Raw genomic sequence first — 12466 nt, forward strand, 5'->3', positions numbered from 1 at the left:
ACTGAGACTTTACAGAGATAAGACTGGTGTATAAGATGGGTGGGAGCAACTTAACAAATACAATAGAGAGAGGTATTACAGGAGATAAGCAAGTTTGAGTGTTAACACAGAAGTATTTAGTTTATTAATTGTTCTACCAAAAGACATGCAAATTCACAAAGTATTTATTTTGTCATGTATTTCTCTATCTTTGTTAATCAGCTAAGTAGAATAGTTCAAAGACCATTTTCAGCTGCAACATACACTAAAAGGCAGCAAAAACTTATCAAAAAAAGACGTTATGTACTTACCATAACATTCCATGTTTGTAGTCTATCTCGCCTGCATTCTTGCTGGATGGTCTCGGCTCCGACTCGGCTGATACTAAAGCTCGACAGCTTTTACTGGCTCAAGGCTAACCCCTATCCCATGGTGCCTCACAGCAATTCTCCAGATCTTGTTTGCAAGAAAGTAACTAGGTACATAATAGTTAGTAAACTATCAATAACTATGCACATACAAACAGAATACTTTGTATTATTATCCATGCCAAGTGGACAGACAACTACAACAAGGTCAGACTGCATAAAGGATAGTCCACCAGTTCCTCCAGGAAACAGGAAGGAGGAAGGAGGGTGGGACGCAAGAATGTAGGCGAGATGGACTATAAACATGGAACGTTATGATAAGTACATAATTTCTTTATGTTATGTAGTCCCATTTCGCCATAATTCTTGCTGGATGGGACAGCGTCCCTAGCACTTTTATCCTGGGTGGCTCAAGCAAAGAGACTCTTCAGCACAGTGGATCGAAAGGCTGACCTGTCCCGGGAGGCCAAATCCAATTTGTAATGAGTGACAAAGGTATGAGGTCTTGGCCAAGTAGCTTCAGCACAAATGGTATCAATTGGGAGTTTTGATCTAAAGGCATATGAAGTAGACACTGCTCTGGTTGAATGGCCTTTAACTTATTTATTTATTTATTTATTTATTTATTTATTTATTTATTTTATATTTGTTGACTGGGCTAGTCTAGCTGGATACATATCCATTTTCAGCAGAGGCCCGGGGAGAAAAGCTCCATGCACAAATACATTAAGGCATTAAAAAACTTAGAAAAAATGACTATCTTAAATTATACAGCATAATATGTAAAGAAATTAAATTTTGTGAATACTGTACAGAGACATTAGAGTAGATTTTGGAGATAAACATGTCTTAATTCAATAGAGGGGTTACAAATATAATCAGGCAACAGTTAAACATAGTAATTAAGCATCAACATTCATTTGAGAGAAAAAATAAAAACCAATAAGTAAGAAAAAGAAAAATAGAGACCAGGAAGGACAAAATGCAGGTAAGAAGGGGTTAGTAGTTGATAGTCAATGACTTTCAAGGTGGGGTATTTGTTATAAAGCATGAGATGAGTCGGGGGAGAAAAAGTGAAGAGTATTTTTCAATCAGGCTTTGAGCAGGGACAAAGCCATTGTCTTTTTAGGTAATGTTTGAGGTGTTTCTTAAAGAGTTGTGTAGATGAGAGAGAAGTGAGTGTATTTGGAAGCTTATTCCAGATTCTACCAACAACACTGGAAAAAAGTGAATCTCCTGCTTTGTTATTAGATATATTGTTGGCAATCTGTAACTTATTAGCTGAGCGTAGTGTTGTAAGATTTTTGCATGGGGAGATCAGATTAGATAGGATAGGGGTGTTGGTGGGGTGGTGCAGAATTTTTTGTGCAATCAGCAGTTGATTGTATTGTAGTTGGTTTTGTAGTTCTAACCAACTGAGTTGTTGAAGGTTGAGACAGTGGTGGGTTCTATAAGGGAAGCCAGTGGCAAGTCTAGTAATATTATTGTATCTAGTTTCCAGTTTGGAAAGGTTAAGCTTAGATAGATTGGTATAAATGACAGAAGCATAGAACAGGGTAGAAGTAAGCTGAGTCTGGGCAATAGATTTCCTAGCTAGTGGGGTAAGGAAGGGTTTTATTCTATACAGGGAGCCTAGTTTTTTATTGATGGTTTTTATAGTATTGTTAACATGGACATCGAAGCTGAGATTATGGTCAATAGTTATGCCGAGGAGACGAGCAGTAGAGTCAGGGGAAATACAAGTACCATTGTCAGAGGTAATGGTAAAGTGGATATGTGGGGATTTTTGTGTGGGAGTAAAAAGTAAAAGTTTTGTTTTTTTGGGGTTAATGAGGAGGCAGCGTTGGGTAAACCATTTTTCTACTTTGTTAAATACAGTTTGGGTAAGGGTCTGGAGGGAGGAGGAAGACTTGGCAGTACAGATAAGCGTAGAGTCATCAGCATATTGTATACAGGTGGTTTGAGGAAAAGCAGTGTGGAGATCATTAATGAAAATGGAAAAAAGAAGAGGTCCTAGGATAGAGCCTTGGGGTACTCCAGTGTCCACTGGGAGGGATGGGGATAGTTTATTGTCCCAGAGTACTGCTTGTTTTCTGTTTTCAAGATAGGATTTAAACCAAAGGATTGCTTGTTGGTCAAGATATTGGGCTTTTAGTGCATTGATAAGTAGGTTATGATTAACCATGTCGAAGGCTTTTGATAGATCGATAAATAGAGCAGATGAGAGAGAGTTGTTGTTTTGATTCTTGTTAATACAGTCAGTAAAAGTTAGCAGGGCAGATGTAGTGCTATGAAAGGGCCTAAAACCGTGTTGGCAATTAGCAAGCAAGTTATTGTGGAGAAGGTGCTGAAGTAGTTGATGGTGGATACATTTTTCCATGATTTTAGCTAAAGGGGAGAGTAAAGCAATTGGACGGTAGTTGGAGATATCAGTGGATTTACCTCCTTTGTGTAAGGGGATTATATGGGAGATTTTCCATAAGGAAGGGATGTAACCTTCTGAGATAGTTCTGTTTATAAGGATAGAAACAGGGTATGTGATGGCTTTAGCAGCAATTTGAAGGTATTCTGCTGGGAGACAGTCAGCAGAAGGGGTGCAGGGTTTAAGTTTTTGAAGGAGTTTGCAGATAAAGGTAGTTGGTACTGGTTGTAAATGAAAGGGGGCAGAGAATCGTTGGTATGTTGTGTAGGAGTGGGGGTAGGGGGTGATAGTGTTTTAGTAAGGGTTTGAATGGCTTCAATGAAGTAGTTGTTAAAAGCATTTGCTATTTGCAGAAGGTTGTTATGGGGGATAGAGCTGGGAGAAGGAGTTCTAGCCTGGCCTGGATTGAGAAGTTTATTAATGCCAGACCAAAACATTTGAGGATTTTTAGAGTTTGAATGTTGAAGATGGGAATAATAGTTCTTTTTATCTAAGATTATATCTTTTTTGACAGCATTTCTTAACTGTTTAAAGTAGAGGTGATCTGCTGGACATTTGGAGGTTCTCCATTTTGCCCAAATTTTGTTCCGTAGGAACATTTTTTCTTTGGTTTGTTTTGTAAGCCAAGGAGTTATTTCGGTCCTGACTCTGGAGGAGTGAATGGGAGCATGGCTATTTAGAACTTGAAGGAATGTAGAATTAAAGAAGGAGATAGCTTCATCCAGATTGAGTAGTTTTAGTAATGACCAATTGCAGGCTTTTAGTTCCTTGATAAAGTTCTCAGATTGGAAGTGTTTATTAGATCGATACGTGATAAAATTGTTGTCTTTGGGGCTAGATTTCTTTTGCTTAACTATGTAGGTTAGAATATGGTCACTAATGTCATCTGGGAGAGATCCTGTCAAGTAAGTTTCAGGGTGACTATTAATTAGTATCCAGTCAAGAGTAGTTTCTTTAGTACTAGGCTTATGGATTCTAGTGGGAGTATTTATTGTTTGAGTGAAACCAAATAGATTTATATGGGTCTTAGGGTTGGAAGAATTGCATAAGGTCCAATCTATATTAAAATCTCCTAGTACTATTGTTTCTTGAGGAAGGTGGGTGGATAGGCTACTAAGTATGTTTTCTAGGGTGGTAATATTATTTCCTGGAGGGATATATGAACAGATTATATAGATTAATTTAGAGCTATTTATTTGGAGTTGAACAGTAAGGGTCTCAGCATTGGTATTTGAGGGTAGTGCTACATCACAGGGAGAAACAAGGAGTTCAGATTTGAACAAGATTGCTATGCCGCCGCCCTTTTTTGAAGCGCGGTCACATCTAAGGATATTGTATCCAGGTGGGATTATTTCTTGGTCATGAGTAATAGGTTTTAGCCAAGTTTCTGTTAGACAAAGAATGTCGAATGCATGGGCTTGAAGGAGAGCATGCAGTTGGCTAATTTTGTTGTTGATACTATGAATATTAAGATGTGCTATTCTGAGGGAGTTATCTAATCTAGAAGAGGAGGAAGCATTGTTATGCAATTGTTTTTGTAGACTGACATTTAGTGGGGATGGGCCAGGATTAGAATGAATGTCTCCACCTGTTAGTGGTGTTGGGCCAGGATTAGGATGAATGTCACCACCTGTTAGAATGTTTTTGGATAGTATCAAATAAGTTTTTAAGATTTTATTAAGTTTGGGTGAGCTTAACCTATTGAGGAGGTAAGTAACATGAGTACATCTATGGAACTTAGGATGCAGATAAGCTGAGGTAGAGGTAATGTTACAATGAGAGAGGCAGTTGGGAAGTAAGGTTGGGAGAGTTTGTAGATGGGACACTTTATGGGCCAGCACATAATGCTCATAGGCAGTGAGGGTATAGGTTGAGGTTAGAAATATAAATAATAAACAAGACAGAAAAAAGTATGTAAGCAAAGGTTTATGTGAGTAGGCCATTTGGAATGGCAGAGTAAGGTTAATGTAAAGTCAAAGGTGGTTTAGAATATAGTTGAAGTGTAGGATAGGTTAATTGATATGGTATAGAAGGATAAGTAGATAGAGGGGTAGGAAGAATATAGTGATAGATGTAAGAGTAATGGCTATAGCTGCGGAGAATGGATAGAGGAGATGAGGGAGTGTGCTAAGCAGAGGAGTAAGAAGGAGAAGCTATAGAAGAGTAGGGTAGGTTAGTGCTGATAAGGTATAGAGATAAGGGGAGGAGTTTATAACTATGTAGTTGTGGTGTTGTGATAGGAAGTATAGTAGGTGTGGTTTGTTAAGTATAAATGTAACAGCACTGGGGGTGGGTGGGAATTGGGGGTGGGGTAGGGGAGCGGAGTGAGCCTGTAGGGCGAACTAAGCGGGATACAGCAAGTAGTGAAGGAGACAATCAGTAAGCAGAGCACCCCAGACAGAGAAGATGAAGCAGGTGAGTGGCTTCAAGCAGAGCAGGTATAGTTGTAGACCAAGGATAGAGAGAGGAAACAAAATTGCATACTAGTCTGCTAATGGTAGGCAGTGATAGGAGTAGAGGTTAGGGGCAGTGAAGGAGAAATATAGGAGTGATTATGCAAGAGGGTAAGGGAGGAGAAGCTGGAAAGAATAGTGTACAGGGGCGAATTAGAACAGATGGAAGGGGGGGTGAGGGTAAAGTCCTGGTTAGACTGCCACCTGGTGTTCAGTGGTTGTATAACAACAGGTGACAGAGGGCAGAAAAAAATAGTAGGGAAGGCTAAGGAAAGCAGTGAGTGAAGGAAAGAGATAGACAATACTGGACTTGGAGAGGACTCTGGCTGCTAGCATTCCTGACTCAGGGGCCAAAGTTAATTCAGTACAATTGCAAAATACAGCTGTGAGTAATTATCAGTAAGGGTCATGTCATAGGACGTACTTTGTAAAATACTGCACAGGCTGTAGTAAGGTATTGGGACAGCACAGTAACTGGATCCAAATGGACACGGCTTGTCCTTTAGCAGGTAATTGTTTGCCAGCAGTTTTGTAAGCAAATGAGATGCAGTCTGGCAGCCATTTAGACAAAGTGACCTTAGAGACGGGAAAGCCTTAGTTTTTGTCTGAAAAGGAAACAAACAATTGGTCCGATTTTCAAAAACCTTTAGTTCTGTGCAGGTAAAACCTGAGAATTCTGTAGACATCTAATTGGTGTAGTTTGTATTCTGACTTGTTACTATGATTTGGGAAGAAAACTGGTAATTCGATAGTTGTGTTGAGATTATGCTCTGAACATACCTTTGGAAATTATGCTCTGATCATACCTTTGGAAGAAAGAAAGGATTAGTTCTGAGTGAGACTCTATCCTTGCGGAAAACAATATAAGGAGGTTGAATAATGAGGGCTTTTAATTCAGAGACTCTCACAGCAGATGTTATAGCTACTAAGAACAATGTCTTCCAAGACAACAATTTCAAATCAGATGAAGAAGACGGTTCAAAGGGTGGAGAAATTAAAGATGAGAACTAGGTTGAGGTCCCAGGGCTCCGGTGGTTGCCTGATTGGAGGTCTGAGAAGGAGGACTCCTTTCAAAAAGGTCTTGCATAAAGAGTGGGACATGATTGGATTTCCCATGTAGCCAAAATGATAAAGAGATGGCAACTAACTGAACTCTAATGGTAGCAGCTGCAGCTCCTTTCTGAAAAATGGAGGCCAGGAAGGACAGGATAGACTCTATGGGAGCTGAGTAGGGATCCATGCCTTGGTTTGCTGCCCAAAAGTAGAACCTTTTCCATTTACTAGAATATAATTTCCTTGTGGAAGGTTTGTGTGAAGAAATCAGGATGTGTTTGACTGTAGGGGAAATGGGAATACACCTGGCTATTCGTGGAATTGGAGCAGCCATGCTGTCAATTTCAGGGTTTGGATGGTAGGCTGGAACTATTCTGATTGATGAATCAGGAGGTCTGGAGATGGTTCCAGAATCCATGGTTCCTCCAAGAGATAGGGCCACAGGAAGGGGAACCAGACTTGGTGTTTTGCTTTCTGAATGACTTTTGGTATGAGAGGAAAGGGCAGAAAGGCATAAAGGAGTCCCGGAGGCCAATTGTGGACCAGAGCATCCCTGGGTGACATCCCTGGATGTGGAATTAGGGTAAAGTAGTTGCTGTATTTGGTGTTCATGTACATGGTGAATAGGTCGCCGCAAGGCTGGCCCCATTTTTGGAAAATCTCTTCCCCAACTTCTGTATTCAGGGACCACTTGTGAGGCATCAGAACTACTCAACTTAGTTTGTCTGCTATCACATTGGACTTCCCTGGAATGTGCATTGCTACCAGAAAGCGTTGAGTGTCCATCGCCCATTTCCATACTCTTGGAGCCTCTCAACAAAGTGGGCAAGATTTGGTTCCCCCTTGCTTGTTTATGTACCACACTACAGACATGTTGTCTGACTGAATCGCAATTGTCCCAGTGGGAAGAGAACTGTGAAGTGCTTGCAAAGCATATAGCACCGCTCTCATCTCTAGAACATTTATGTGCAAGTGGTTCTCGCGATCCTGCCAGATACCTTGGGCCGTCATTCCCAGGTAATGTCCCCCCACCCTATCTGGGAAACATCTGTGGTCAAGACTGCATTTTGTTGAGTGGGACCAAGTGGGTGACCTAGATAAAATTGATCCGTATGTAACCACCATGTTACATCCTTCTTGCAGGAGTTTGTGATGAGTATTTGGTGAGACAAGGGGAGATCCTACATTGACCACTGGGCAAATAGTAGCCACTGAAGTACTCTCATGTGCAGATGGGCTATGGGAACTCAGAGAATGGTGGAAGCCATAGTCCCTAGAACCTGAAGGACTATCCTGGCCTGTACTTTGTCTTTCTGCAGCAAGAATCTGACTTGGTTGTGCAGCGATTCTATCCTTTCTGGTGTCAGTTTTGCTGTCATGGTGGTTGAGTCTATGTCTGAGCCTAAGAAGACAATGGACTCCGATGGAGATAAGGCTGATTTTTTTAGATTTATTGTAATGCCTAATCTGGTGCACAAGGATAGAGTCTCATCCCTGGTTCTGATTAGTTGGTGCTTGGTGGTAGCAGTGAGGAGCCAGTTGTCTAAGTACTGAAACACCTGGAATCTTTGATGTCTCAGGTGAGCCGTTACCACTGCCATGCATTTGGTGAACACTCTGGGAGCTGTAGTGAGGCCAAAGGGGTGCATTCAGAATTGAAAATGACTGGCTCCCAGCCAAAATCGTAGATGTCTTCGGGAGCACCTGTACATTTTGATATGGTAGTACGTGTCCTGAAGATCTATGGAGCACATCCAATTGTCTTTCCCGATAAAGGGAAATATTGACTGCAGAGTGATCATACAGAACTTCGATTTCTTTGCAGACTTGTTGAGTTTGCTGAGATCTAGAATTGATCTCCAGTCCCCTGTCTTTTTTGGAACTAAAAAGAATCGTGAGTAAGTTCCGGATCCTATTTGCTCTGTGGGGACTTCTTGGATGACTCTTTTTTTGAAGCAACAAGATGACCTCTGATGTTGCACAGTCTAATTGAATGGATGGCACATCTGGTAGAGACCAGTTTACTGGGGATTGGAAACAAAGGAAATAGGGTAGCCTCTGGAAATTATAGTTTGTACCCAATGATCTTGGGAAATTTCTAGCCAGATGCTTGGGTACAGTGAAAGGCGACCCCTACTTCCTCCAGAGACAGACAGTCGGGCATCCCCTCAGGGGTGGTGGAAGGGATGACCATAGAAAGTATCTCTATCTCCCTGATGTTGCGGACCTCCTTTGCCACGAGGGCGGCAACTTCCATTATACCCTCCCCCTCTGCCTCTAGGGAAGGGTTGACCTTCTGCCTGAGGGAGACCTTTTTGGGATTTACGGTACCACATTTTCCCTCCTGTTTGACCCTTGGGATAGGGTCTAGAAGGAAGGGAGAAATGTACTCCAACAGCAGATAAGGTTTTCCCTTCCTGCTCGCACCTGGTCAAAGTCTCTTTTACCTGCAGTTCAAAAAGAGTTGAACCATCAAAGGGGACGTTGGTAAAGGAAGACTTAAAGGATTCTGTGAAGTTGGATAGACGCATCCAGGAATGTCTTCTAAGAGAAATTCCTGTTGCAGCTGCCCTGCTTGCTCCATCAGCTGCATAGGAAATCAGCCTCATGGAGGAGTTAGCTATAGATGTAAGAGTAGAGAGCTGTGCAGATACCTTGTCAGTGGATCCCGGAGCTACTGAACCCTGAAGGGTATCTCCCTACTCCTTCAGGAGATCCCTTTGAAGACTAGTAAAATGGGACAGGTAATTCAGAGATTGTAAGGTAAATGCCACTGAAGAGAAGGTACTCTCCATACCTATCCATCATCCTGAACTCTTTATTAGGAGAATGGATATTTGAAGATGTCTCAGACAACTCCTTTTTCTGGCCACTGCTACCACCATAGCATACACGGGAACTCCCTTAGAAAGAAAAGACTTGTCTTCCGGAGCAGTCATAAATTTGTTTGGCCTCCTCGGGACAGCCTCCACTGTGTCTGGGGAGGTCCAAGCTTTCTGGGATATGACCCCCAAGAGTTGGTCATATGGCGGTGTCATCCAGGAGGTGGAAGGTCGGGAACCAAAGGCCTCAAGGTAAACTGATTCATCCTCAGTAGGGTTAGAGGTCTTCCAATCACTCCTCCATTTAAGGATTTCAAGGATGTCTGCAAAAGAGCCATCCTCAGAGGGGGATCTTGGGGATCCTTCTGACTCATCCAAATCAGTGTTTGATGTGACATAGTCAGGTGAGTCAATGTGCTTCCTCTTACAAAGTCTCTTCTGAGGGAGCTCCCCAGTGGGATAATATGGGGAGGTCTCAGAAGAGGGGACGCCTACAATGGGGGCTCCTTGAGTCTCTGGTTCCCTATGCTGAGGGGGAGGTGGGGGAGAAGAGGTTGCTACCGGCTGCTGGTGGGACACCGGGTCCAAAGTCAGGGCTTTGGCACTGGACAAAGCTTTCTCTATTGCTTCAAAAGCCTTTCCACCCTGCTCCAAAGAAGACCTCCGCTCCAAGGAAATGGAGGGACAGGTTCCAAAGCAAACATGGGAACCAAGCTCAGTTGAGCTGAAGCACTGAGAGGGAGGGTCAGTTCAAAAGAAAAAACGGGGTGACTATCTCTCTCAGAGTCGGCTCAAGAGCATCGGCTTCCAGACCACTCACCTCCATACTGAACCGATGAGGATAGAGTTATCAGTTCCAAGGAAGCAGGAATAATTCTTGGAACCAAAGGATCCAGCACAGAAGGACCCCGAAGTGTTAGACTCCGAGAGCGAAGCAGTCGGAGGAGGAGCAGTAGTCTGAAGATGGGATGGCTTCAAAGCCTTTGGGTCTGGAAGAGCTAACTTTTTAGCCAGAGCTGGGTCACAGAGCAGCCTCTTCACCACCCGCTCGATATCCTCAACCAAAAGTGCCCTGAAAGAGTGAGTAGAGATGGAAGGAGACTTCCTCCTCTCTAATATAGGAGATCTCAAAGTAGGTGAGATAGGGTCCAGAACTGGTGGATGTCTTGATACTGAAGGCTGTCTCAGCAATGAGGAAACAGACGGCACCAAGACAGAAGAAGCAGAATCGGAGCCAGAACTCCTCGGCTCCATCGCTTTAGACTTCTTTGATGACTCCAAAGCTGGAACTGATGGAGGTTTTCTCTTCAAAGTTTTGGGAACTGTCTGACCAAGTTTTAGCTGATCCTGGAAGGAACTAGTCATAAGACCCCTGTCAATCAATTTTGGTTTTCTCTCATTTCTAGGGAACCCTAGTACTGAAGGCATGACAGAAAGTACAGGGTTCTTGTAAATGAGCCTCTCCAAGGCAGTACACACAGCTGGTGTGACTGTCAGTCAATGACATTTTTTGGGAACACATTGCATTTCTTGAATCCAAAAAGCAGTGTTCCTTATGTTCTCTGTCTTTGTATTGGACATATTGCTGAGAAAGAAAAAAACAAAGCTAACCAATACAACAATAACAACAATAATAACAATGAGGCAAAGCTATGAAGAGAAGAAATATATATATTTTTTATAGAAGATGGTCTAGCATACAGAGAGGAAAGGCCCTCTAATTTAAATGGGCAACTGCAGCCCTCTAACTAAAATGGGCTGTACAATCCTTAGAAAGTGGGACAGGGGATCAAGCGCTCACTATAATTACACAGGTAAGGGATAATAACTATCTAGATAGAATAATAAAGAAAAAACTAGAGAAATATATCAAGATTTATCAAAAAATCTACTACTTAGCCAACAAGCCAGAAAGGAGACAACCTCGATGCTTTCACAGCAAATGAGATCTGGGGAATTGCTGTGAGGCACCATGAGATAGGGGTTAGCCTAGAGCCAGTAAAAGCTCTCAAGCTTTAGTATCAGCCAAGTCAGAGCCAAAAATCGGCTCCGAACCCATCCAGCAAGAATTACGATGAGATAGGACTACATAACATCAACATTTACAAATAGACTGCCTGCCAAGATACATTTCAAACCAACAGTGACATACAATGTATCATAACCAACAATTACTGTTCAATAGACTTATAACTGTGCTTTTATGTGAATGTTAGTTAAACACATCACTGCATTCTCTACAAGGTTATTTGATATTTATATTTGAACCAGCTTCTCATTCAGTAATACATACTGTTAGCCAATAATGTTACTGTATTCATCCCCGGTCCTATCCTTCCTCAACAAAAATGAGCTCAACAAACTCTCAGTTGCTTATAACCACATCGCTAAGTTCGTGACTGGATCACCTTACCGTACTCATCACTGTCTCAACCTTAAGAAACTTGAATGGTTAGAATTACCTAATCTTCTTAAATTCAAACAACTTACGGAAGCATTTAAAATAATTAAGGAACCAGAAAAAAAACCCTCTTTGAACCAACTCCTGACCCCTTACTCCAACCTTAACTGCCTCCGATCCTCCAATAGTGTCCTGGTACAAACCAGGAAATCAAATAACTCAGGAGGTGATGCTCTCTATGCCAATTCTATTGGAAGGCTATGGAACTCCCTTCCCAATAACCTAAGACTTACAACTTCAATCAGCCATTTTAAAACCAGTCTCAAGTCATTTCTTAAGGCACATTGGCTATGCCCCTGTGACAATCCTGACTAACACAATGGCTCCTTACCACCCTCTCAGTATTATCTATAGGACTTCCTCTCCTAAAACTTCTCTAGTTTCCTTAAACCTATTTCTTTATACAATTTTGCTTCCCTTAGATTGCTCCCTCCTATAACCATAGATTCGACTTGTCAACGAAAATTTTGCCTTCTCCCTTGGGATTAATAGAGCAAACCTCCTTACTTCCTAACCTATCTCAATATCTGTGGTCCTACTCAAAATTATAACTGTGCAACTTAATAGAATGTTATTGCAATGAGTCTCTCTGTATTTTGAATGTTTTTGATGTTACTCTATGTATTTTTTGTTTCTTTGTGAATGTGGAGCTTTTCTCCCCGGGTCTCTGCTGAAAAAGGATATGTATCCAGTCAGACCAACCCGGTAAACAAATGTAAAATAAATAAAATAAATAAAAATATTCAAACAAATGCAGATTCATAAATATAAATAATAGCTCCCAAAGTAAGTAAACACTGCTCTGCATTAGTATTCAGTCTTTTAGTAATCAATACAAAATCCAAATATAAAACATGAATATATTGTAGAAAACTGCAGCAAAGTGGGGAGTGCTGTGAAGACACAAC

The sequence above is a fragment of the Protopterus annectens genome, chromosome 11.part0 (genome assembly GCF_019279795.1).
Source record: "Protopterus annectens isolate FY-2018-M chromosome 11.part0, PAN1.0, whole genome shotgun sequence".
In the NCBI taxonomy this organism is placed as follows: Eukaryota; Metazoa; Chordata; order Ceratodontiformes; family Protopteridae; genus Protopterus; species Protopterus annectens.